Raw genomic sequence first — 26,278 nt, 5'->3', positions numbered from 1 at the left:
GTCATTGATGAATTCTCTGAAATGCAAATTGACCAAGAGAATGAAGCCATTGAGGAATGTAACCAGTCCAAGCTGAGAGACAAAATTGGCCAGGATAGCATTGTGCAGCTGCCTAGTAATCATATACCCAAAGGGTTGGTGCCCTTAGAGAGGTTGTTTGACCATAACAATGTACCTTATAAACCTGCTAAAAAAGAAAGTGAGTCTGCAGTTCATGAACATAATATAGGGAGTCCAGCCCATCCAAAATATATCAATTTGTCCACTCACTTGTCCTCTGTCCAAAGCTCTGAGTATTGCACCCTGATGAAACAATTTGCTGATGTCTTCGCTTGGGAATACAATGACCTTAAAACCTATGACACCAGCATTATTCAGCATAAGATTCCACTAGAGAAGAACACCATCCCCTTCAAGCAGAAATTGAGGTCGATTAACCCTCTCTTGTTACCTTTGATTGAAAAGGAGATCAAGAAATTGCTAAATGCCAAATCATAGTTCCCCTAAGGTACTCGAAGTGGATAGCTAATCTTGTGATAGTGAGGAAGAAGAATGGAGAAATCAGGCTTTGTGTTGATTTCAGGAATCTGAACAAGTGCTCTAAAAAAGACAACTACCCCCTGCCCAAGATGGAACATTTGCTGCAAAAAGTTTCAGGGGCTAGAGTCATGTCTTTCTTGGATGGATTTTCAAGCTACAATCAGATTGCCGTACACCCAGAAGACCAAGAAAAGACTGCATTCACTACTCCTTGGGGCACTTTCATGTACTCTAAGATGCCTTTTGGACTGATGAATGCTAGGGCTACTTTTCAGAGGGCCATGGACATAGCCTTCGTGGGAGAGAAGGACAAGTTTGTCCTTATTTATCTTGATGACATAACAATTTTCTCCAGCAGTCACAAGGATCATTTACAACATTTGAGGAAGGTGTTCCTAAAGTGTAGAAGGTTTGGAATTTCAGTAAATCCAAGGAAGTCACAATTTGCTCTCGAAGAAGGCAAACTTTTAGGGCATATTGTTTCTGCTGCAGGTGTCAAAATTGATCCAGAAAGAGTTCAAGCAATACAGACATTGTCCATCCCAAGGTCAAAAAGGGACATTCAATCCTTTCTAGGTAGAATTAACTTTGTGAGGAGATTTATTCCAAACTTTGCAGAGCTAGTGAAGCACATCACTTCCATGCTAAAAAAGGGGTCAGAGATAAAATGGACAGAGGCTGCAAGAAGATCTTTCGAAACCATCAAAAGAGCTATCATGGAAGCTCCCACTTTAATTAGCCCAGACTACACCAAGGAGTTTTATATCTTCTCTTTTGCCTCTTATGATACACTTGCAGAAAAATGGTGAAGATGTAGAGAACTAGTGGCCTTCTTCAGCAAAACATTGAGGGATGCTGAATTAAGGTATGACCTTATTGAAAAACAGGCATATGCTCTTATAAAGTCCTTAAAGGCATTCCGAATTTACATTCTGCACTCCAAGGTGGTTGCCTATGTGCCTTTAGCTTTAGTAAAGGATGTCCTAACCCAGCTAGATGTTGATGGAAGAAGAGCCAAATGGATTGCAAAACTCATAGAATTCGATATAGAGGTGAAGCCCACCAAGCTTGTCAAAGGCCAAGGCTTGGCTAAGCTTATGGCCGAGGAAAATTGCAGTCTGCTGGACATAAATTGCATGAGCTTAAATTCAGATGGAGAACAAACAGAGGAAGCAGCAGGAAAGCACGAACAGAACCAATCTTTGGCTGAGAATTTGGCCACTTGTGAGTGGTATTCCAGTATAGTTCATTTCTTATTGAAGCTAGAAGTCCCTCCAGGGCTTAGCTTAGGATAGGCCAGGACCATTAAGCTCAGATCAACTAAATTTTGTATTAGTAAGAACCTTCTTTATTGGAGGGACCCATCCAGAATCCTCTTGAAATGTCTAGACAAAGAACAACCTATGGAAGTTATGCACCAGTTTCATTCTGGCATCTGTGGAGGGCATCATTATTGGAAAACCACGGCCCACAAGATCCTGAGGGCTGGGTATTATTGGCCTGCTTTGTTCTCTGATGTGTTTTCATTTGTGAAATCTTGTGACAAATGCCAGAGGTTTACAGGAAGACAACATCTGAAATCTCTGCCCTTGAAGCCCATACACACCAATGGTCCCTTCCAGCAGTGGGGTTTAGATTTCATAGGGGAGATTAATCCACATTCCAGTGGCTAGCACAGGTGGATTTTAGTAGCCACTGACTATTTTACCAAATGGATTGAAGTTGTACCCACTAAGAAGGTTGATCACCAGGTTGTCATGAAGTTCCTAACCGAGAATATTTTCACTAGATTTGGCTGCCCAACCAAGCTAGTCACTGATAATGCAGCAACTTTCAAAGCGAAGGAATTGGTGGACATGTGTGAATCAATGGGCATTCAATTAGTGCATTCTACCTCATATTATCCTCAAGGCAATGGCTTGGCTGAATCATCAAATAAGAGCCTGGTAAGGATAATCAAAAAACTGCTAGAAGACAACAAAAGAAGCTAGGATTCCAAGCTGAAGTTTGCACTGTGGGCTGACAGAGTTACCACCAAGAAATCCATAGGGAACTCTCCATTCAAGCTGGTGTATGGTACTGAAGTTGTTTTTCCTATCCAATTGACCCTCCCTGTAGCCAAGTTCTTGCAAGAGGAGCTGGATGAAGGAGATGACATGGCAAGGAGGATGAGTGACTTGGTTGAAGTCCAGCAGATCAGGGAACAACTAATTGAGAAGTCAACAATGCATCAAAAGAAGATCAAGGAAGTCTTTGATAAAAAGGCGAAGATGGATAATTTTCAGGTTGGTGACTGGGTCCTCAAGTGGGATGCATTCAAGGAAAAGAAGGGTAATCATGGTAAATTCGACGCCTTGTGGACAAGACCTTTTGTCATTACTCAGGCTCACACAAACAACACCTTCGTCCTTCACAATCTGGAGGGGGAAAGTGTTTTCGATGGCCCAATCAATGGGCATTTTCTCAAGCTTTATTTTGTTTAAGGTTGTAAAGGCCTTAGCTTTGTAAATATGTTTTTGTCTCAGTTTTTATTTTTATGCAAAATTGACTCCATGCCCAATGGAACACTAGGAGGAAGATTTGATTTTGGTTTTACTGGAAAGGCAGTGGTCTACAGTTCTTGAAACCTCACAAGGAGGCTTTCATCCCCAGAAGGAGCCAGTGTTAGCCCTGAGGTGCAACGCTGCTAGTTTGAAGACTAAAGGAAGAAGACAGTCTGCTTTGCTGTCCTGGAAACAGCGCCCACACGGGCCATCACTCCACTTTCCCCACTCTTCCACTTGCATTCTATCCCGCTCATATCTTAACTCGACCCTCACTTCATAACAAAAACCTCTTCCACCTTAGCCCTAAATAACTTAACCCAAAACCCCAAAAAAACTTACCTTTCCGTCAATACGCACCCTCCGCACATTTCTCGAGGACATCTTGTACCTTCGTGTCCCTCTGCCGTCGATCTCTCCCGCCGATCTGATGGCCCACATTTCACCCGATCGACGACACATGCTCGATCGATCTCCGCCGTTAGATCACTCCCGCTAGATCTAACGGCTACCGCTCTTATTGCACAGGCAACTAGCGAGAGGAGTACCCGCCCGATAAAGGCAGTTTCTCTCTCTCCTCCTCCGCTATGTGGCATGCAGTGAGTGGCATCAACCCACCCTTTACCGCTTACTGCCCGATAAGCGCCCGATAAAAACCATAACCACCCAAACCAAACCACCCCCCGGGCACTATTGTCCGAGCACCTCCTCCGCCCGATAGCCGTCCGATCTGTCCACCGAGATCCAACAGCTCGGACTTTTCCGCTCCCGCCAAAGACTGCAAGCCTCATGCAATCGATCCCCTCCGTCCATTTCTTCCGATCTAGCGGCCCTCGTTCATGACTGCTCCCACTTGTCCTTCGCCACCCTGCCATTACTAGGTCCATCCGATTTAATTCATCCAACAGCTACCCGCCTGTCCTCCGCCACCTGCCATTACTTTGTTCTTTCTAATTAGCACGTCCAGCCACCCATGCACCTCGTACTCTACTTCCTATCAATTACCCGAGAAGGAAGGTGGTTGACTCTGTCAGTATTGTGATAGTCAGGCCGCTGAACTGAATTAACAGAAAGTATGGCCGAACGAGGAAGGACACAGCACGATACAAGCAAATAGAATTAAACAATCATGGAGCCTCACTGGCACAATCAAGCCAGCCACCTAACAGGGCAGCGTTGTACCAGAATTAATTATTGTTTTCGTGATGGAAGGAAAATTGTGTCCTTGTATGCAATCAGGCAGTTAAAGACAGTGGGGATAGATTAAGACACCTCGAGCCCTAAAAAGGTCGAGAGCATTGTAAAGAGCTATAAATAGTTGAAAGTAAGATGTAATCACTGTTCAACTTCTAGAGACTATAGAGACTTTGCTACTCAAGCTTCTCATCTTCATTCATTAGTAATACAAGCTTCTTTTGCTGTCATATGTTCAATATCCCAATTTCTCTTCTGTTCTAAGCTTGCACTTGAACAGGCCGTTTAGGTTTCTTTTGTGTCTAATGCCAGATAATTGTCATCTTATCTCTGCGTTGATGTATTAGATTTGCAAGTTTCATTTACTTTTTGTAGCTAGCCATCATATGTTTATGTATGTATCTGCTGGTATGGTTAGTATTCTCCATTTATTCACCTAATCTACAAACTATTGAGCATTGGTGGTCTAAAGCCTTGTAGGCTGAGGGTGTTCATGCATGTCTTGAGTAATAATAGAGTCAAAGTGGTTATCCAGCTTGATCCAGACCATTATTTATTCCAATAGTTCAGAGAACAATATTGAAGATTATATGTTACCAGGCATCTCCGAGCTGCAACCTAGGCGAGTTTCCTAGAGTGATAACAGATCCTGCCCCTCATCGCTTGTAGTCCATCTGACCACAGCTCGATGTCTCCCCACTTCCGCTCAAGTGGTGCGTGTGCACTCATCACACATTGATCGTCCGTCAAAACTTCCTTCTCTGCCAGTGCTGGCACTGCCTTAGTCTCGGAAGACTCTCCCTTACACTTCTTCCTTGGACACTGGATCGCATAATGACCCAACTCCCCATAGTGGAAGCACTTATCTTGGAGAGATCCTTCTTCTTCCACTTTTCCTGCTTTCCCTCGGATGCTAGGGCAACATCTTCCTCCTCCTGCTTGACTTTGATCCCCTTGCTACTGCTACCCATCTTCGACTGTCGTTTGATCTCTTCCTAGCGAAGAGCCGCCCACATCTCGTCCCAAGCAGGGGGATTCCCTCTGCCCACTATACTCTGGACAAATACCTCCTAGTCTTCTAAGACAACATTCAGGGTTGTCCTCACCATCAGCTCCTGATCTGGCGTGGCTTCCATATCAGTCAACTGGTCTCGGATCTCATTCAGTCGTCCGAGGAAGGTGTCAATCTGTTCTCCCTTCTTCATCTGATACGACCTCAACTGATTCTCAAGTAGCATTCTTCTCTGCACAAAAGTATGCTGGTACAATTTCTTGAGGGCTTCCCACATCTCATATGTCGTTTCCTTCTCGGCAATGTGTGGTACTAAATGGTCCTTGACCCCATCAAGGATGATGTTCTTGATCCTCGCCATTGCCTCCTTGTACTTTTCGTTATCATTGGGGTCGACTGGGATAGCTATAACCTTCAAGGCGAAGTTCTTGACATGTTTTTTGTCAAGTACGGATAAGATTCTCGCCTTCCAGACTGTGAAGTTTGACGCTCCGTCCAGTCTATCCTGGTCTCTTACTCCGTGTAGCCCCATGATTCTCTTCTACTTCCCTCTTGGAAGTTCTCTGTTTGACTCCTCCAAGTCTCTACTTCTCGTCTGGAAGTTCTCTTCTGGACTCCCTCTGAGTCCTGATTTCCCTCTTGGAAATCCTTCTGTCGTTGTTGAGATGCCCCCTACTCTGATCGTCTTGTGCAACCGCACCACTAATCCGGGTTTCTCAGCTAGAAACCCTCGATAGCAACTCCCTCCTCTTGGCCTTGCTCTATCAGGTACTGTTCTGACTATAGTACCTCACCAGCTCCACTCTGCAATATTCCCACAGCCTTCTAAACCCCAGCAACCTAAAGGTGAGAGCTCCTAGGCTCTGCGCAATCCCGACACCAGCAACCCGACCTCCTCAGCGAACTGCGTCAACCCTCCTAGCTTCTGCGTGGCTCTATGTGAGGCTCCCTTTGCCTTCCTTAGCCTCTGCGCTGCCTCTTCTCGGCTCACCCTTGATGACGCAGGCACTGCGTCACCCTTCCCTTGTTGCTGCTCTGCTAGAAACAGCTTCTGTCACCTCGGGACAACTATTTCTGTTGCTATTGCTCCGCTCGACTAATGTCCTTAGTCCTCCTGTGATCTGCAATCACGCTTTGATGCCATGTTGAAGTTTCTAGGCTTACTTAGTTAGAAACCCTCCATGCACTTTACCAGATTTATTCCTACCTACTTGTTATTTTACTTAACAAGTTATTTACAATGTAAATACTGAAAATAAACACTAGCGCATGCTCAACATATTATAGATCAACAACTAAACGAAACATAAACAATCACACCATATGACACCATTATTTTTGGAACAATGTCCCCAGAAAAACCCAATGTGGGAAAACCGGTGTAGTTATCTGAGGGTTTTTTTATTAAGCAATATCAGAGTACAATCTGGGTGCTGAAACTAGCCTACCCAACAGAGAATTTCCTTGGTAGTAATACCTCTCAGTTTGAGACAAATCTCCTAGCTGAAACCCTGGATAATCCTTCCGACAGCTCCTCAGCACCAATCTGCCCCAGAAACCCCAGCGTTAGCCTCTCTCTGGACTGTGTCAGCCCCTCTCTGCCCGGCGCTGGCCCTGCGTCACCTCGGATGGGTCTGCGTCAACCTTAGGAGGCCCTGCATCAGCCCTCTGGCCCTCTGCATCAGCAACGTTGACCTCTCTGAGGCTCTGCGCAGCTCCCGATTGCCTCTGCATGAGCCCTTGCTGGCTCTGCGTCACACTTCCCGGCTACTGTGCTGCTCTCCCGGCACTATCTCTGCCTCTCTGTCTCTCTGTACTCAATGCCCCTCAGCTGCAACTCTCTATCACTAATTCTATCTCTCTTAGCAAACCCTGCTCTAGAGAATAGAATGACTAATCCTAAGTTGCACGAAACGGGGAAACGGAAACGAGTTTCCGAAACGGGAAGCGATACGAAACGCGACCTCCCCAAATTTTGGAAACGGGGAAATGCGAATATATATATATATATATATATATATATATATATATATTTAAAAATTATTATTATATATATGTGCAATCATAAAGCATTAATGATACATTATAATTTATTACATTTAAACATTAAAATTAAATTTACATCACATTTACTCATGAGTCATGAATGATCACATAATGAAAATAAAAATATAGGAAAATCCAAAAGCAACCTTTATTATATATCCAAGGGCAAAATCTCAAAATCAGCCTTTATTTATATTAGTATATGAGGCTGCAAGTACAATAAAGACTATAAGGCTGCAAGAACTATAGAGACAAGTCACAAAAGACTAATCCTCATCATAACAATCCTCATAAAAAATAGAAGCAACACAATGCTCAACAGTGGATGGTAGTGTTGAAGAAGATGATGCACCAATTCCACTTCCAGATTCGGCCTCAATATTCAGGGCAGCAAGAGAGAGATCCAAATCAGGATTTTCTGCATCCACATCCCATTCTTTAGAAGGACCACTGTTGTATTCTGGACCCCTACGAGATGCAAGGCGAAGGTTGGAGTGCACATAAACAAGATCCTCTGCTTTCTGTGAGCCCAACCTATTGCGCTTCACAGAATGAATAAAACCATAAGTGCTCCAATTCCTTTCTGCTGATGAAGAGCTTGCCACTTGTGAAAGAATACGAATGGCAAGGTTTTGCAAATGTACACCATTTGCTCCATGACAAATCCACCAGCTAACTGGATTCATGGTGCTTCTCTCCTCCAACGTTGATATATCTGCATAATCATCTATTTCTGCAGCAAAACTGGCAAATTCCTCCTTTACCTCCCTATGTAGATGAGAAGGAAACATTCTCATAAGGGCTTTTTTCACCCGAGTAGCCACCTCTCTATCCTTATGGGGTGCCTTCCTCTTCCCATTGCTTTTAGCAATAAGCTCCTCATCATAAAATTTGGGGTTCAAAGCATGTGCTAAAGTGTGCAATGGAGTATTGAAATTGTTCCACCTATCAACAATGATTTTCTTGATCAAACCAGCAAAATGATCATCAACAAACAAAAGTTGTGGAGACTCCTGCGAAATGATTTCCATAGTTTTCTCAACCATGGAATCCATGCCATCATATACCTCTCCCAAGAAAGGTTGGTCAGTGTCAGCACTTCGGAGAAGCTCAAATGCAGGGGTTGTGAACTTTAGCAAGAAATCTACCTTGCTCCACCAATCCTCATCAAGGCACAATCTACGCACCATAGATCCCCACTCTGAATCTGCTTGTCTCCACTCAATCCAAAGTTGACTCACCACCATAGAAACTAATGCATGCTTAACCTCAACAAGGCGGCGCACCATCACGAAGTTTGAGGCATATCTTGTCTCAGCAACTTTTAACAACTCCAATTTGGAGTACTCTCGAAATATGGCCTGAGACTGGTGGTGGTTGGTGATGAATTTGATAATCTCCCTTGCTTCCCCTGTGAGTTCCTTTATCCAGGAAACTTTGTTGTCGATCTCCTCTAAGATCAGATTCAGATTATGGACAATGCATGGTGTCCAAAAGATGTGGTCATACCTCCCCTCAATAATTAAACCTGCAGCTTTGCAAACCGGTGCATTATCCGTGATAACTTGCACCACCTTGTTAGGCCCTATTTGTTCAATAGCTTTTATAATAACATCAGCAATGTACTATGCATCTTTCACCTCTCCTGAGCAGTCTTCTGCCTTGATAAACATTGCTCCTTTGGGGGAAGTGGCAATGATATTTATCAATGGTCTGCGCCTTATATCTGTCCAACCATCTAAGACTATGGTAACCCCAGAGCTACTCCAGGAAGAACGAATTGGAGCTAAAATGTCCTCCACAAGGTCCTTCTCATTTTTGAGAAGTTGGGTTCTGACTTTCTCATAGTTGGGCCCCTTGTACCCTTGAGGAGCTTTGTTAACTGCCCTTATCATATCTTGCCAGTAAGGAGAGCGAACAACATTGAATGGGATACCACATGCATAAATGCACCTAGCCACTCTGGAATCAGTTTCTTCTCTTGCTTGCACATTCACCAATCTAGCAATTCTGCTATCCTGAACTGAAGGGGATGCCCCTGGGCCTCTGGTATTTTTGGGTGCTGGTTGTTCATGTTGTTGAGTGTGACCAGCTCTCCTCTTTCTTGCTTCAACTACAATCCTTGGCTCAATGTTAGATGGAGCTTGAGTAAGTTCATCATGCCTTCTCTTAGTACCATCCGCCTCATCTTGCTCTCTTTGATATGCCCTCCTTGCCAACGGATCTGATGTTTTTGTGCAACCTGAAATCCCCTGTCCTCCATGCAATAGATGTGCCTTCACTCTTAGGTAGGAGCCCTTGTACATATTATTGCAAAGATTGCATCGCCATTCCCATGAGCCACCACCTCCACATCTTTGAAGCTTCGTCATATGCCTCCAAAGAGGATAATATTCAGCCCTTGGGTTGGCCCTAGGGCTTGAACTTGCAGCTGCACTTTGGCTGGAAGCCATTGCTACAAAAATAAATTAAAAAAACAAATCTATAAATAAAAAAGTTAAATAATAAAAACGTTTTTCATATTTTTGGCTGTATAAACCCTAGAAAAATTGAAGAAATAGTAAGAAAAAACTAAGAAATGAATGTGGCTTACCCAAATTAATTTTCTGTGGCTGAAACTACCCTAAAATGCCAGAAAAGAGGAGAAATATGGTTGTAGCTGAGCCAAATCTGCTGCAAAAATAAATTTAAAAAACAAATCTATAAATAAAAAACGTTTTTCATATTTTTCGCTGCATAAACCCTAGAAAAATTGAAGAAACAGAAAGAAAAAAACTAACAAAATGAATGTCGCTTACCCAAATTAATTTTTTGTGGCTGAAACTACCCTGAAATGCCAGAAAAGAGAAGAAATATCGCTGTAGCTGAGCCAAATCTGCTGCTACTGAAATCTCCTGCTGAAATCTCTTTCTCTTGCTGCTGAAATCTCTTTCTCCTGCTGCTGAAATCTACTTTGCTCACTGCTCAAAACACCCTAGCTGAAACAACTGCCAGTCTCCAAAAGAAACGACTTGCTGAATAGTGTGATGAGAGAATGAGACAAACTTCTCTTTTATAAGTTTAGAATAGGCTTCTAGAATTTACTGGAAACCTAAAAAATATTTAAAAACAAATTAAAAAAAAAAAAAACACATTACAACTGGGAAACGTGGCTTGTACGGCCGGGAAACGCGTTTCCAGCCGTACTGCCACGTTTCCGTTTCGGGAAACGTGGCAGTACGGCCGGAAACGCGTTTCCTGGCCGTACCAAACGCGTTTCCGCGTTTCGTACCGGTTTCCAGCCGGAAACGGGCCCCCCCCCACGTTTCCTGCAACATAGGACTAATCACTCTGGTGTATTCTCCAAGTGACCCTCAAGCCTCCTCTTATACTTTTCATGTTGTCATCTCAACGACCGAGATTAAGTCCCTAATCAACGGCTAAGATTAGATCTAGCTTGATCCATGTCTTTTGGACCACTCTAACACAGATTCATATTAATACACATTAAAACTTAGGGACTCCATTAAAAATATTAATTATTTTAATATCTCCTGATTTGTTTAGAATTTGCCCAAACCCCTTCGGGGTATTGGATATTTCATGTGCCCCAACCTCTCCACCAAATTTCGTGGCTAGAGCACATCCGATGCTACCCCAAATCAACATTTTCAGCACTCCCTCTTAACAAGGTAGGTATTCATAATGGTACTTGGTCATTCTCAATCTGAAGAATTTCTCATAAGAAGAGTCGGATTGGTAACCTATCTGTTTAGCATCATATCAACCAACATTGTCACATAGCAAGGCCTTGACTAACATCTCTATCTCTCCACAAGATCTGAGCACAACATTGGCGAGACCAATGATGTATAGACACCCTCATCATTGTCTCTCTCGGAACATAACCCACCCGAGTTCTCAGGGTGTGTTCCACTAGGACTATTCTTATCTTGGATTCCTAGTCCTCAAAGAATATCGGTCCTCTACGACTACTCTTATCTTGGATGCCCTAACTCATCCTCAAAGAGTATCGATGCCAAATGTTTACCCAATCCTCCATTCTATCTTTCCAAGTGAAGACAAGAATGATGTGTCTATCTCTCCCTCTTAATTAGGGAGGGCATATCTATTCCAATAAAAGAATGTACTCATTCCTACGGGAAGAATGTACCTAAGCTCCCTCTTGGCTTAGGAATTTTTTCTTCCAAGTTTCTACCAAGTAAGAAACTTGTTTCTAGGCTCCCTCTTAATTAGACACCTACAACAAGTCCTCAGGTGGAGATTGTTGACCACTACGTGTCAACTACCCATAGCAGTACACCCCCTTTTTCGCAAAAGGGATAGCGCCTGATCGATGTGTTCCTGCCATCCAGCTATCATCATCAGCCTGAGGATCATCCCATAATGTAAACCCAGTCTGCATGTGTATAATGTAAATAATCTCAGCAGATCCGTGTCATGTATGTAATCACCTAGGTAAACCTAGTTTTCTAGTAACGATCTACATTCTGAGAGGTTTTTTGTCTCACCAATCCATTCTTAGATGGTCGGCAAAGTTTTCCTTCAACCTTACCCCAAAGCCAGAATGGATTTTGTCACTGGAATCTTAGGGGAGTCCTAGTATTCTAGATCAAGTCTATGTAAAAGTGATTTGGGAATATTCCTCACTATTTCGTTAGGTTATTTTATTACAAATTGTTTGATCTGCTATATTATATTTGTGTCGCAAAACTGGTAGTCTGTGAGGGTCTTTTGCAAATGGGTTTTCCCCCTTGAGATGTAAAAATGTAAAAATCATGATGTAAAGTGTCTTGAGGGTTAGAAAAATAATTTATCCCCTCATAGGTCCTAGGTCCTAGGTAAATTTCAATTTTCCAGAGGTAAAATTCGTGGGTCCTTTAAAAAAATTAAATCTTAACAGGTCCAAGGACTAAGGTTAATTGATTATTTTGCTAAATTTTATGCCTTGGGTCCCTAGGGTTAAGTCAGTCAAAATTTTGAAGAAATTAATGCAAAATTTTAATTTTTTAATTTATTAAAATGCATTAATTGAAAAATTCAAGATTTCCTCAATATTTAAAATTTCGACGGATGAAATTAAAAGAAATTTTGATCCTCATCAACAGTCGAGATTGCTTTGACAAGGATCACTCGAACTAGCTATTGAAGGATTTATCTTTAAATAGGAGGTCATTTTGTCTGTCAAATTCATCCGATCTTTTGATTATGTACTAAGCGAAAAGCTCTCTTGTAATCTTTTTATGAGCAATAAAGAAAGACTTTGGGGTTAATTTCTGCTAGTGTTACTCTTCATGGGAACGCTGTAAGATGTATTATTTTCGTGTGTAATTTCTTTTTTTGCCATTAATAATAGCTTCTGAAGAGCGATTTGAGTACATGCATCTTGCTCAGTCGTTGGGGTTTGAATGATAATTTAAGTTTTGAATATAATAGCAGGTATCTCTATTAGATCTGAATTTTATTATTGTTTTCTCGCTCTATGTTGACGGCTGAATTGAGTTTTGCAGGAAAATACTTGATTATTAGATCATCAGGCGTTCGGAGAAGTTCTCGGCTGAACCATCCAACTCCCGATCCGTGTTTTCTAAAGAGCCCAGTTTGAATTTGATCCTGGACTTATCATAAGATATTTTTATGGGTGATGCATGAGGGTTTTGAGCTCAGTACCTCCTTTAAAAATTCAAAAAACTTAATTTTTTTTGTGCTAAATTGTTAGATCTGGCTATTGAGAGCCTCAGATCATCAGATCTGGGAGCGGAGTCAGACTCACACTCCCTAGATCTGATAGATCTGGGAGCGGAGTCGAACTCACACTCCCTAGATTTGATAGATCTACCATTTATGTACATAGATCTGTAATTAATTTTAGTTTTCTGACTTTGGTTTTCAGGGTTTTAGTGTTTTTTGGTCATTGTGTATATCGTTTGGGTGTTTTTGTTGTATTGCAGCTACAGATCTGAAGCTGAAAGTTGTGCAGAGTCCAGATTTAGGCCTTGGAGGGTAAGATCTAGGTTTCTGGTTTTCATCAGCATGATTTTGGCAGGGATTGTGTCCAGTTTTTGCAGTCCAAAGGTTTAAACTTAGTTCCAGATCTGGAAATTTAATGAGGGTTTCATTAAGCAATCTGAAGCAAAAGGATTTAAAAATTGTATTAATATTTCTAGAAAGTTTTGAGGGGTTTCTAGACCACCTATCTACTGCTGCCTGGGGTTTTCAATTTTTGTTGCAAGAAAATTTTGAAATTTTTGGGAAACTGTGTAAAACCCTCGCTGTTCTCATTACCCACCATCTCTTTTCCTGGCCCGTGGCTATCCCCTCCTCTCATCGCTGCCAGAACAACCCTCTCCACGCAACTCCATTTCTGCATTTCTATTCTTGCTGTTGCGTATCCATTTTTTGTTCAATGCCATTCAAGTTTCCTCCTCCATTGATTCTTTGTTGTTCTGCCATCCCTAACCTGCAATAGAAAACCCCACCTACGGATCCCTCTCTTCATCTGTGTAGTTCATCTCCCTCACACCCACGTCCATCTACAAATCCGTTGCCCATTTCATCGAAAAACCTAACCTGCGGCTCCCTCATCCGCTGTCTGCTCCCTCTCAACCTACGTCGAACCCTTGCAAGCCTCTCCAGCACTGCTCCTTACCACCGTCTTTCAAACCTGCAATCAGCAACCAACAAATGTTTTCGATTTTTTTTACATTTCGATTTGTTTATATTTCACTTTGTATATTAAGTTAGGGTTAGTTTGTTTTTATTGTCATTGTGATATATGCGTTGGTTTAGTTTTAGCTAGGGTGTATTTTTTATTTTTAATTTCATTAAGTTTCAAAAAAAAAAAATTTAACTTTTTCTTAGTTTTCATTTCATTTTTATTTTTTAATTTTTTTTGAAACACTTAAAAACTAAAAATTTCTAAAAATCCTAAGCATTATTTTTTTTTTAAAATCTAAATATTAAAAAAATTTAAATCAAAAAAATATAAAATTTCAAAAGTCTAAAAACACCTAAAATATTTAAAATCCAAAAACATTTAAAAAATATAAAACTAAAAAAACTTTAAATCATAAATCTAAATTTAGTGACTAAGGATTTAAAATAAAATTCAGGGGTTTTTTTCTGCTTAAAATCTAGAATTTTTAATGTGGCCTATGGCCCATTAAAAAATTTGATTTTTTTAACCCTTCGATTAAATTAAATTCCTAAGGAATAATTAAGAAAAATTTAACCTAAAGTTCTTTAGTGTCATTTGGTCATTAAATGCAATTTTTTTTATGATTTTCCTACGGTCAAGGTGCGATAAACTTTTTTAATCATATTTGGCTGTTGAAGAAAAAATTAATTCTAGATCTTGGTCATCAACAATAATCTGGAATATCTTGCATGATACAGTTTTGGGCATTTATTGATTATTCATGATTGTCATTATTCGTCACATATTGAAAATCGTTCTAGACAACTTGTTTTATCTAGTTGATGGTTAATTCAAATATTAAAGGCACTGGTCTATAATTGTTTCTATCTTGTGGTCGTGCCTTGTTTACGTTGGTGTTTAATTTATTCATCTGATTTAATCATTTAAATCCATCAAGTTGTTCATCATTAAAATCTCCTAGAGCCCGTGATCCACAGACTTTCTCATCCATTTACCTTAGGGACTACCCCCTTGACTTGCCTAGGAGAGAGTCTAAACGGAGTGAGTAAGTATTTAAGAGTGACAGCGCTTACTCTAAGCATTGTCGCGCTGCCTAGACACTTTGTGCGACAACATAGATGATGGGACAACCAGCTACTTGAAGAACTCCTCCTCACGATGTCATGAACTTCTTTTTGTTATCTAGGAGTCTTCATGTTTGGGACTTCTTCATAGGGCAAAGACCATCCATCACTTTCATCCATGAGTCAGTCATCATCGGAAAGTGATCCATCTGTTCATATCTGACCTTCTTCATGCCATGTTTCCATAAATATATTTCATCCTACCACATGGGCATCATAGATCTTCCCTCGACAGACCTGCATAAACCCATCCAGATATTTGTTCAAAAATAAGAAATGAACACTTAAATCAAAATTACCTTTGTGATGGTATTTTATCATGACATCTTCTATCAGCATCCTATATACATATCAACACATCTCTCAAAGATATATATTGTCAAGGGTCTCTTTCTTTTTCACACTCCATCAGAGTCTTCATATCTTTCATGGAGATATTTTAGTCAAATCTTCTTGGTCTTTTGAATGTTGATTGCCTTTTTCCATGGTTGCATATCCACGATCTCTTCCTTCCTTTCTTCACACATTTCATTCTCAGGAACTTCCAATCGGAGTTCCTCCAATTAATGTCAACTAACTCATACTTTATACGAGGACATATTATGTGATTTCGTCTAGTGAATGTGTGACCCATGCATTCATGTATTTCTTCGAGGGACGAGATCCTTCCTTTTGATTATGATCAATATGGAGCATTGATCCATGTTACCTGCAACCATATGACATGAGTCTACAATATCAAATGTAAGCATACATATCTCATTTTTCCTTTGGGTCATCCAGATTTTCTGTAGCAGCTCCCTTGATTGAAAAAAAAGTTTCAATCCCTTGCTCTGCTTCTTTTATGTCATCATACCATCATCCCATGAATTCCACAAGTTGGATTTCTTTCAGTGAAACACTTGCTTCCCCTCTTGATCGGTGAACCTTTCGATGAAGATTCCATCAAAGAATCTTGAGGATCTAGAGTATCCCCATCCAACAGATGTTTCCTTTTGACAGATGTATGATGAGACTTGTATTAGATGACCTTTTTCTTTCTTTTCATACATTACTAATGAGGCTTCCAAGAGCTACCTTCTTCCATGGGTGACTGCCACATATTCTAACCATCTTTCATGCTTTTCTATGACAAAGTCACGATTTCTTGCTAACAATGCTTCTATGATGCGTTGATGCATCCCATTATTTTTCTTAGTGAATCATGATAGACATATCTTACAACAGAAGACTTAGGAATTATGAAAAGAACTTAGGTGAGGAAGAATATCTCAGTCATAGTAGAGATGTCTTACTTCCTCTTTCTTGGACTTCTCCTTTTCAACTTCCTCCATTTCTTCGGTGATATGGGCTTCTTCTCTTACTCTTTTGTTATTGTCCTTTTATATTAGGATAATCTCTTTTGTAGTGCCCATATTCTTGACACCCATAGCATTGAATCTTAGTCATGTCCTTCTTATTTTTCCGAGAACCAAACTTCCCAAATTTTCCCTTTCTTCTTGTCATGGTAGGATAAGCTTGATTTTGGTCACTTGCTCCCACATCAAATTTGGCCTTTAGTCTAGATTCTTCAATCTTGCACAAAGACCATAGATCCTGGAATGGAGTAGCTTCTTTCTTCCCATAAATACTTGAAGTAAATTTACCCCACTCCTCCAGTAGTGCATTTATTACAACTGTAGTCATTTCTCCATCAGACATGACTTCTACCAGTTCTAGAAGTTGATCTTAGATCTCAAACATCCTCATAAAGTATGAGGTTATTCCATCTTCCTTTGACATCTTTAGCTTGTAGAGTTCTTGCCTTAATGAGATGACTTCTCCAACAATGCTTATAGAATACAACTCTACCAACTTGTCATAGATTTGTTTTGAAGTTTCGAGTTTAGATACATATGAGATGAGGGGATCCTTGATGGATTCTATGAGAAGCCTTTGAGCCCTAACTTCTCTTTTCATATACTTTACAAGAGCTTGAGCATCTTCCTTTCCTGGTTTAGTGATAGATCCTTTGACATGTTCCATAACCTCATTTTCAATGAGATTCAAATTTGTCCTTTTCTTCCATGGAAGATAGTTTGAAGCCCCAACCAATTTGTTGTTTTCCTTGCGAAAAGACATTTTGATAGATTCAGATGTGGAAATAAATACACTTACTTCATAGGATGCTCCTTCTCCTTGTTTCTTCCTTGATGTTAATGATGATATAGAGAATAGAAAACTTCTCCCTGATAAAGGTAGTTTTCTTCAAGAATGATCCTTGATCCCACAGAGAGTGAGATCTCTTTGGATCCTTTGATGGTGATGTCTTGATGATGAAGATCAGTGATGTCTTGAGAGAGAGATTGCCTTCGAATCTTGAGGACAACGCCTTTTGATCTGGCTTCCTTTGGATGAATAGTCTTCAAGACACTTCAACTTCAAAATGATTGAGAGAGGATCCCAGGAATGATCTTGATCTTGAAGTGCTTTTCTTGGATGAATAAACTTCAAGCTTACCTTGATTCATAGATCTCTTCAACTTGAGTAGATGTAGGGCTTTGGCCTTCTTGTCTTGATGATGATCCCAATACTTCTTTGTAGACTTCTTTGATCTAGGGTTATGATTCTTCCTTTATAGATCTTGACTTCAATATGATCTTCACTTTGATGCCTTACTCGAGATTTGATCCTTGAGTGTCCCTTGATAAGATGCCCTTCCTTGATTTAGTCACCTTAGCTCTGATACCATGTTGAGAAATCTAAGGCATCAAGGTTAAGTGATTTCTCTTCTATTAGTAATTGCTTGTGAATGCTTTTTACTTCTTAGATTAGGATCTTCTTTTACTTATGTTAGTATAGTATTATTCTTCATCAAACAACTACCAATGCATGAACCATAAAGAGACAAGAGACACAAAATATAGGCTATAAGCCAGGGCCAAAACCTCTCACACTTGAGAGGAAAACCCGAACAAATTCTTCTTCTTATAGAGATTCCAATTGACAAATACCAAGGTCCAAAACCAAGACTCTTGGGCCTTAACCTATTTACCACTCCAAGACCAAGTCACACACCTTCCTTGATGAAGTCCTTGAAACAAACTTGTTTCTCTTTCATCTTTCTATGGTCAACGCAAGTCAAATTGTCTGCACTTCTGCAATTTCGGTCTCATCCACAGATCTGCAACTCTCGGCTTATCTAATTCTCACGTGTGAGCTGTTTGGAGATATCTTCCTTCTTTGCTTGACTAGGAGACTCAATCTTATGACCTTGGCTATGATATATGCTGATATAAAGATCCTTTTCTTGGCTCCTTTGCTGACTGAGAAAACCCTACTGCAGAACCCTTAATACATGCCACATGTTCGAGAAAAAGGTAACCAAAACAGTGCCAAAATAGCTTGGATTCTCCTCCTCCTCCTTGCATTGGATGAGAGGCTTCTATCTCTACTTTTCACACCTTCTGATGTATTTCAGATGCAAGACCAAATTCAGTGCCTAGAATGAAAGTTGGGCTGCCTATAAATAGTAGTTTGCCCATGCAAATTAGCCGACATGACTTGGAGACAAGACCGACATGCCTTTTGGAGATTATCTTACTTTCATCTTGAGCCGACTTGAAGGAGAGGTCGTGTGCTTGTCTTGGAGGGATTTCATACTTATCTTAATGACTCATACAAAATTTAACATGCCCAAGAAGGGTCCTTCATACATGACATTGACTCAATTTGATTTTTATGACTAGATGACAAAAACTAAAGGTTCACAATGGGAGCCATTACCTAAAATAAAATTCCTTGCTCATGAATCCCATGAGACAAGCATTACAATAATAATTTTATTTTTCTTCATTTCATCAATTACATATGCCATTATGAAGACCGAACCTAGTTACACTTTTCAACACAATGGAAATTCAGAATACCTCCTCTGCTCGCAAAGTCCAATATTGATCATTTATGTTCTCAATCTCTTCATTCAAGGGGAAAATCTGCATACAGATACAAATTATTGGCATTATCTAAGAATGTGAAGTGATAGCCAGAACAGTAGATTTCACCATAATGAATATAATAAACCAACAATAGACCAAGACTCCTAGAATAACCACTAAACAGGTGATGTTACTGTAGATCTTACCTTGTAAATTTTGTGGTAGAAGACCTGAAGTAATCTAATATCCGCATTTGGACTTGAAAGCTCAACCTATTTTAACAAGTATAATAATGAATGCCAAGCCTAGTCAGCAGCATACATTGGCAGACAACTCAAAAGATAGAATCAATATAGAAAGGCTTCCAATACTTTGCTTCACCAATGACAAGTAACAGTGTCTATTCATAAGTAACATCCAAAATAAAACATCGGCATTGTAAAAATTGGGATATATATATGATGTCACTGAACAAGCTCCCATGTATGTAAGCAAACAAAAGATTACAGTGCAGAAAGCACATTGATCAGAAAGTTATTTAATTTAATCCACAGAAATTGAAAATTGATTGTGTACCAAATCAAATGAATGAACACAATTTTTTAGAAAGAATATCACATCTCCACATAATTTCAATGTTAAAAAATCAGATATTAAACTTGACATTGATATCATGTGTTGACCAGGTTCAAAATGAACATAAAAATAACAATTCAAAATGACTAAGCAAGCCTCAAAAATAGGCATCGTAACATTTACATACACTACACATACATCTAAGAATGTACAAAAGCAATGAGGAATTAAAAAGAAAGAGGGAACGTAAACAACCCTTTTCTTGAGTTCATTGAAAACATCACCGACAGTACTCTGTTTTGGCAATCTAATGCTGTGCACAGATACCTGTTATAAAGCTAAAACATCAATCACATACCAAAAAATCGATGCTGCAAGTATAGAATTCTACATGCAGCTCCTACACTGCACACAATCAAACTAGTCCTGCTATTGTGTTCACCTCATCTTTTGTTGAATGATGGAAAGAAACCTTCAAAGTTTTTAGTCCTTGCAGCTCTGGAAGACGGATATCGAGAATTTCATAATACAAGATGTCAGAAGTCTGTCCAAAACAACCATCCATAACTCAGTAAATTGATGAGCTTGCACATAATATAGTTTCATTTCCAAAAATCTGAAAATATACCCACGAATTTACTTCTATTTTTGAATGAATACAAGTATGTGATGTATACCTGATTATAATGTATTAGCATATCACTTAAGTGGCCTACTCCTCTGAATCTGACGGATTGAGGATTTGGTTGCTGTGAGTAGCAATTATGTGCTGTGAGTCAGATTTTTGAGGGATTGTCCAAGTCAAGTTGCTGTGCAACTCTCTCCACAACATCGTCATAAGTGCAGAGTTTTGAGCTACAAAAGTTACAAACCATGAATATAAATAAGCCACCATTGTGCCTTAACTTCAAAGATATAAATTAAAATAATTCCCTCCCTGTATAGAATTACAAAGACCAAGGTTCCATTCACTTACAGTTCCAAACAAAAATCATCTTCCTTTGGCTTATCCAGGCGCCGAAAATGTACAATCTACAGAGAAAATTCACCCCTAAAAATTTAATAATCTTCTCTATTCACCCCACTTGGTAATGGAAGAAAAAATTATAACTCAGTAACAAAAGATACAGACGCAACATAATTCATAATTCATAAAGACAGAATTTGGAGAAAAGAAATAACTAACAAATCCTACAGCAAATTTTAATATGTCAAATCCTAGAGAAAATTTACAAAGGAGAATTTAGTCATACATCATTAAAATGAAGGCGATTATTATTAGCCTTAGTCTCATTTTTATACAGATGCAGATGCCAGGTTAAAATATTAGCTAACATATATTTTACATGTTATTCTTCTAACACCTAACATTTTTATTTCTTGCAACAGAATGGTGCCTCTACATTGGGCACTTTCATAAAAGTTATAAAACAAAATAGCAATTCACACCAGGGATTTGTCTGTAGACTCTGTACAAGTCATACTAGGGATTTGTCTGCACATACTACCACTTGAGAAGATAAAAATTCATAAATTATTTGAAGTTAAAACAGTAAAACCCTATGCTTGCTATGGGATGTTGAAAAATGTATAGTTAGGTTCAGTCTTCATATAGATGAAATGTACTTTTGATTCTTGTAAAGTGTAAAATGAGAGAAAGATTATTATTATTATTATTATTATTTGAGCATGGGTTTCATGCTCAAAGTCTTTTATTTTATAGGTCAAGCACCCATTGAGTGCTTCTAGGGTTAGTCCTAGGTCAAGGAGTCAAAAGAGTCATTGTCATAAGTTGAAGACCCCATCGGGCACATTGTAACTTGTAAAGAAAATTATTTTTGTCTTAAAAAGTGTCCAGATACACTCCAAGACCAAGTCAGCCTGGCAGCTGGCAAGTCCACCTAAAGGAAGAGCCACATCTATCCTTGAAGAAGCCTATAAATAGAAGAGGACTCGTCCTACTTGAAGCACATTCACTCACCACTCATTCTTGCGAAGGAAGAAGAGGACGAAGAGGATCTTTTGTTTGGGCTATTTTCTCTCACACTTGCTAAGGAGAACTAGGGTTTCTACAGCAGGACCTAGGGTTTCTATCTTCAAGTTCGATCTTGGAGAAAAGGAGACAAGTAGGTCAAGTGAAGGTCACCAAGGGTAATCCTCATGCTCCTGAAGTGAGGGAAAGTCAAGCGAAGGTCAACGGAGGGATTAGAAGGTAGATCGAAGCTCACACGTGTGGCAGCAACAACTATTGGGGGGGGCCAAAATGTCAAATCTGCAGTGGAGGCCAAAATTTCTGCCGCTGGAGGTTGAAGAAGTGCTACTGGAAGAGATTTGACTGGGTTTGACAGGATTAGGGTTAGCACATCATCTAGAGACGTTGGTCTTGGTCTTGGAGGGTTCTGAAGTCAGTGTTAAGGTATTGGAATTCGTCAATTGAAGAATCTATAAGGAAGAGAAGAGATTTGTGGGTTTTCCTCTCAAGTGGAGAGGTTTTGGCCCTGGCTTGCAGCCTATATTTTGTGTTCTTGTTCTGGTAGCTGTTTGATGATTCACACATATAATAATAAGTAACAAAGCTAATAAGTAAAAGAACATCACAAGCAGTTATCAAGTAAAGAAAAATATATATAATCATTGCCCTTTTGATTTCTCAACATGGGAGGCAGGTGCAAGGGGGATCATTCTACATATGAAGGAAATCAAGAACTTACCTATGCTTGGGGTCTGGCTTATGTGTCTATCAACGAGCAGAAGCACTTTTGGTTTATCAAGTCGTTGTGTTGATCGAGAAGGGGATAAAATGTCCTGTTGTGTTAGGGGATTCGGGATTCCTCATTGTAGTATGTCATTTGCATGTTATACAGCTCCAAAATGATGTTTACCTTGCTAGACTCGTTCTCAGGTACCCTATATCTATAATTCAATTGCAGACATCCAGGTCAACTTGGGTGTTGAATTAGGAGTGATAAGAATAGATGAAGGGTCTGTCCATCTACCCCCTCTCATCATATTAATAATGATACCTCCTAAGTCATGACAATATATCATAAACCCAATTGCCATCCCAAGCATGTGAGCAATGAGTGGGAGTTGATGCCCCTGTGGAGGTGCGTTTTTCATTTTACCTCACATGCATCAGATATTATTAATGGTTGCAACATGGGGAGATTTCTTGACCATGGTTTTATTGTTCAGCTGTGATATTGGGGTTGGTGAGTCTGGTTATTACCCTAGAACTGGAGCAGTTGGATTCTGAGCATGGCCATGGACTTTGCTCCACAGGACATTTTCATGTGGGATTGATTGGAGAGTCTTCGTAAATTCTGGATGCCAGTCTATGCAGAACACCTAGCCATGGCCAGTAATCACAGCGAGTATGGTCGTCGTGTTATTTGCACCTTATCTGATGTGAGGAGAGGTACAAAGGGTTGTGACTATGAGCACCAAATTCCAGAGGTTTAGAGTGATTTGTCAAATTCTTTTAAAAGGTGGTCACTGTGGCAGGATGATTGGGAGTAATGAGTTTTTGGTGGAGACTTGAGACTAGGACCATCATGTGAGTCTCTTCTCTTCAATTCTTAGTGTTTAGAGAAAATAAGGAATTTATGCTTATAGTCATTAGGAGAGGTATGACTCATATGAGGAACTGGCAGAAAGATTAGGCTCCTTGCATCTCATCTTCAATGTTGAGCATTTCCATGCAGTAATGTTCATCTCACTCCATTCAAGGAAAACTGAAACTATGGAGGAAACCTCTGAACATCTCACTCCATTCAAGGCAAACTGGAACTATGTTGTGGGAGAGGATATTGCAGGATCATCAGTGGATGTGGACAACATGCAACCTACCTAGCATGTCAGAGAGGCAGGTTGGCCTTAAAGGCTACCCCTCAAAGGTCAATTTTAATGTAGTTCTCTGCTTTATTATGTTTCATCAAGTAGTCTTTTTGATATATCTGTATATATGGCAAAGCACATGCTAAATAAATAAGATAAGGGCTTCAGGGAAGTGGATAGCACAGTTATTGGATAGAAAATATGGTCTTCATATCTACTTAGAGAAGAACTCAGTAGTTTGTGGCTAGGCTTCTTATATGTGTATTATTGTGCTGTCCAGTTCAGCCATGGACCCTTTATAATACAAATTTTAACCATTATTGTTTAAAAAAAAACCAACCTATGTTTGCAACCACCACAAAAATGCAAGTTCAATAATTATCATAAATTTATCTAGTAAATCCCCACAGAACAAATTTCCAGGAGCAAATAATGAAAATTTCATTCATCTAGCAAGCATCCAGCAGAATGATGAGTATATCAGCATGAATAATCCTGCAAAAGATTTTTTAAACTTAAAAGGGTGAAGTATGAGTAGAGAACCTTCAGCAGCACATTGTTGTTCAGGTAGATAACAAGATGCCAAATTTGTTGATTTTTGTAGCATTGGGAGGTATTCCTGCATACCAAATTGACCTCCTAAATCCGCCCAAGAAAATATTAAATATGAAAAATAAAAATTATTATTTCTGGCCTTCATGTAGGCCGCAAAAGTCAAATTGGCCCACCTTGTGAATGGGTGTGACCCTTGGTCAAAACCCATCCAGTTTGACCACTATAAATCGCCATTCGACCTCCTCAATTCATCATCAAATCAATTCAGATCTCAAGAGCTATTAGTCAGTTGTTTACACATGCAAAGGAGCAGAAGAAGTCTAAGGTTGTTAATTTTAGGTATGTTCTATGTTGATAGCAAATTTACTTCAATTTTCCATATTAGCTCAATATCAATTCCAGATTGGCAATCACATTTAGCATGATAGTAAAATGCAGATAGAACAGAAATATAAATCGTAGAAGACAAGCCAAGACAAGGGGACACAAGATGTGGTGCGAGCGAGGGACAAACCCCAATGTGGGGAAACCCTTGATCAATTCTTCTTATATGTTCTTCAATAGTTCAGCAGAGAGAGAGAGATAGTACATATACATCAGAAGTCAACATTTTGACTTATCAAATAAGGGCATAGATCTTCTCAAAGAAGATGTCATGTGAGGTAGTTGATCTGGACTCAGGTGAAGGCATGTTGATCCTCCAAGGTGACTCCATCACCATGCTGCAACTCACTGTGCTGCACCTCATCATCGTGCTGCACCTCATCATCGCGCTGCACCCGTCATTGTGCTGCACCCATTCCATTGCTGTGCACTATGCTACACCATTCCATCACTGTTGTACCCATCACCAACAAGCTGCAGCAATGCAGTGTGTGCTACTATGTCTACATACCCATCATCACCATGTTGTACCATTGTGCAGCATAGCACTGCATCCATGCTACCCACACCAGTGACTGTATTTATCATGTTGTACCCATCCAAGTATGCTTAACATACTATCAATACAACCATGCTGATACAACCAAGATGCATCTTATTACATCATGTGCTGCACCATACTATCCATTGTGTTGCACCTAAATATGCTGTCATATCAAACTTCAGTCCTCTATGTTGCTGGATATGGCCTATGGCCTAGCCCAGCAGCAAGACAACCCAACTATCTTTACCCAATGACTTCCTATCAACCTTATTGCTGCACAGCCTTACAGCGTCTAATGGCTGATAGGATCCTCTCCATGGACTGTGTTTAGGCAGCGTTTGGTCTTCTCTTTGACAACTAGGACTGCAGCCTATTCTTCTCATTCTCTGTGGCTGGGTTAAGACTTGAGACTACAGATTAGGACAGCAGCTTAGGGCACATGAAAACCCTCCTCAAACTGCGGCCTAGAACAACGTTAAGGTCTTCTTCTTGACTGCATTTAGGGCAGCATTGTGACTGCGTTTAGGGCAGCATTTTAACTGCGTCTAGGGCAGCATTCTTGACTGCGTTTAGGGCAGCATTGTGACTGCGTTTAGGGCAGCTTCTTGACTGCGTTTTAGGACAGCATCTTGACTGTGTTTAGGGCAGCTTCTTGACTGCGTTTAGGTCAGCTTCAATACGACCACTTCCTAGATCCATGACAGCGTAGAGGGCAGCTTCATCATGAGAGCGTCCTAGATCTAGGGCATGTCTTCTCCACATGACTGCATCCAACATGACTGCTCCTAGATCTAGGGCATGCGTAGAGCTAGGGCATCATCTTCTTGGAGCTGCGTAGTCCTTCTTCCCCATGGTAGCATCTAGGGCAACTCTTCCTAGGGCAGCATTTCTCTTAGGATCTCTCCTGCCACCAAAACCCAAAGACAAGTGGAGAGCAAGAGATCACAAGAAGAGTGTGTACAAATGACTAGCAAGCCACCTCTTTTTATACTAAATTGTTGAGCACATGTGGGGGCAATTTGGTTGCTGGCCGACCTTGACGAATTCTCCCATAACACAAATAAATTCATATCTCCATGAATACATGTCGAAATCGGATGATCTTTAGATCAATCTGACACCTCTCGACGAAAGGAATCGAAGAAAAATATCAGCTGCCATAAATAAGATGACCCACATGGAGTTTGGCCCTAGTTGCCAATTTTAACACTCCCCCTCAACTAGGGAGAACTCCATCTGCTAATCCATCTGCCAGACTATACTATCTCTACCATTAGTGCCCTACACTGCTCTACTGAACTATGAAGAAGAAGAAGTGATCGAGAATGTATTATACCATACTCTACTG

The 26,278-nt window shown here is 40.1% G+C and overlaps 1 pseudogene across 1 annotated transcript in view; it reads right to left on the bottom strand.

The window, feature by feature from the left end:
• LOC149141502 (ubiquitin C-terminal hydrolase 13-like) overlaps positions 1 to 26,278 on the bottom strand; it is a 239,702-nt pseudogene that overhangs the window by 11,213 nt on the left and 202,211 nt on the right. The window contains exons 21-26 of the transcript XR_016264985.1: positions 20,587 to 20,642; positions 20,288 to 20,465; positions 20,053 to 20,154; positions 19,866 to 19,937; positions 19,241 to 19,306; positions 19,026 to 19,091 (exon numbers count right to left, since the gene is read on the bottom strand). The product of XR_016264985.1 is annotated as a ubiquitin C-terminal hydrolase 13-like (transcript). The remainder of the gene's footprint in view (positions 1 to 19,025; positions 19,092 to 19,240; positions 19,307 to 19,865; positions 19,938 to 20,052; positions 20,155 to 20,287; positions 20,466 to 20,586; positions 20,643 to 26,278) is intronic.

The sequence above is a fragment of the Pinus tabuliformis genome, chromosome X, assembly GCF_031772625.1.
Source record: "Pinus tabuliformis cultivar Carrire ecotype Pingquan chromosome X, CPIR1, whole genome shotgun sequence".
Lineage (NCBI taxonomy): Eukaryota > Viridiplantae > Streptophyta > Pinopsida > Pinales > Pinaceae > Pinus > Pinus tabuliformis.
Note: the sequence above shows the minus strand (reverse complement) of the source record. Positions and strands in the feature narration are given on the sequence as shown.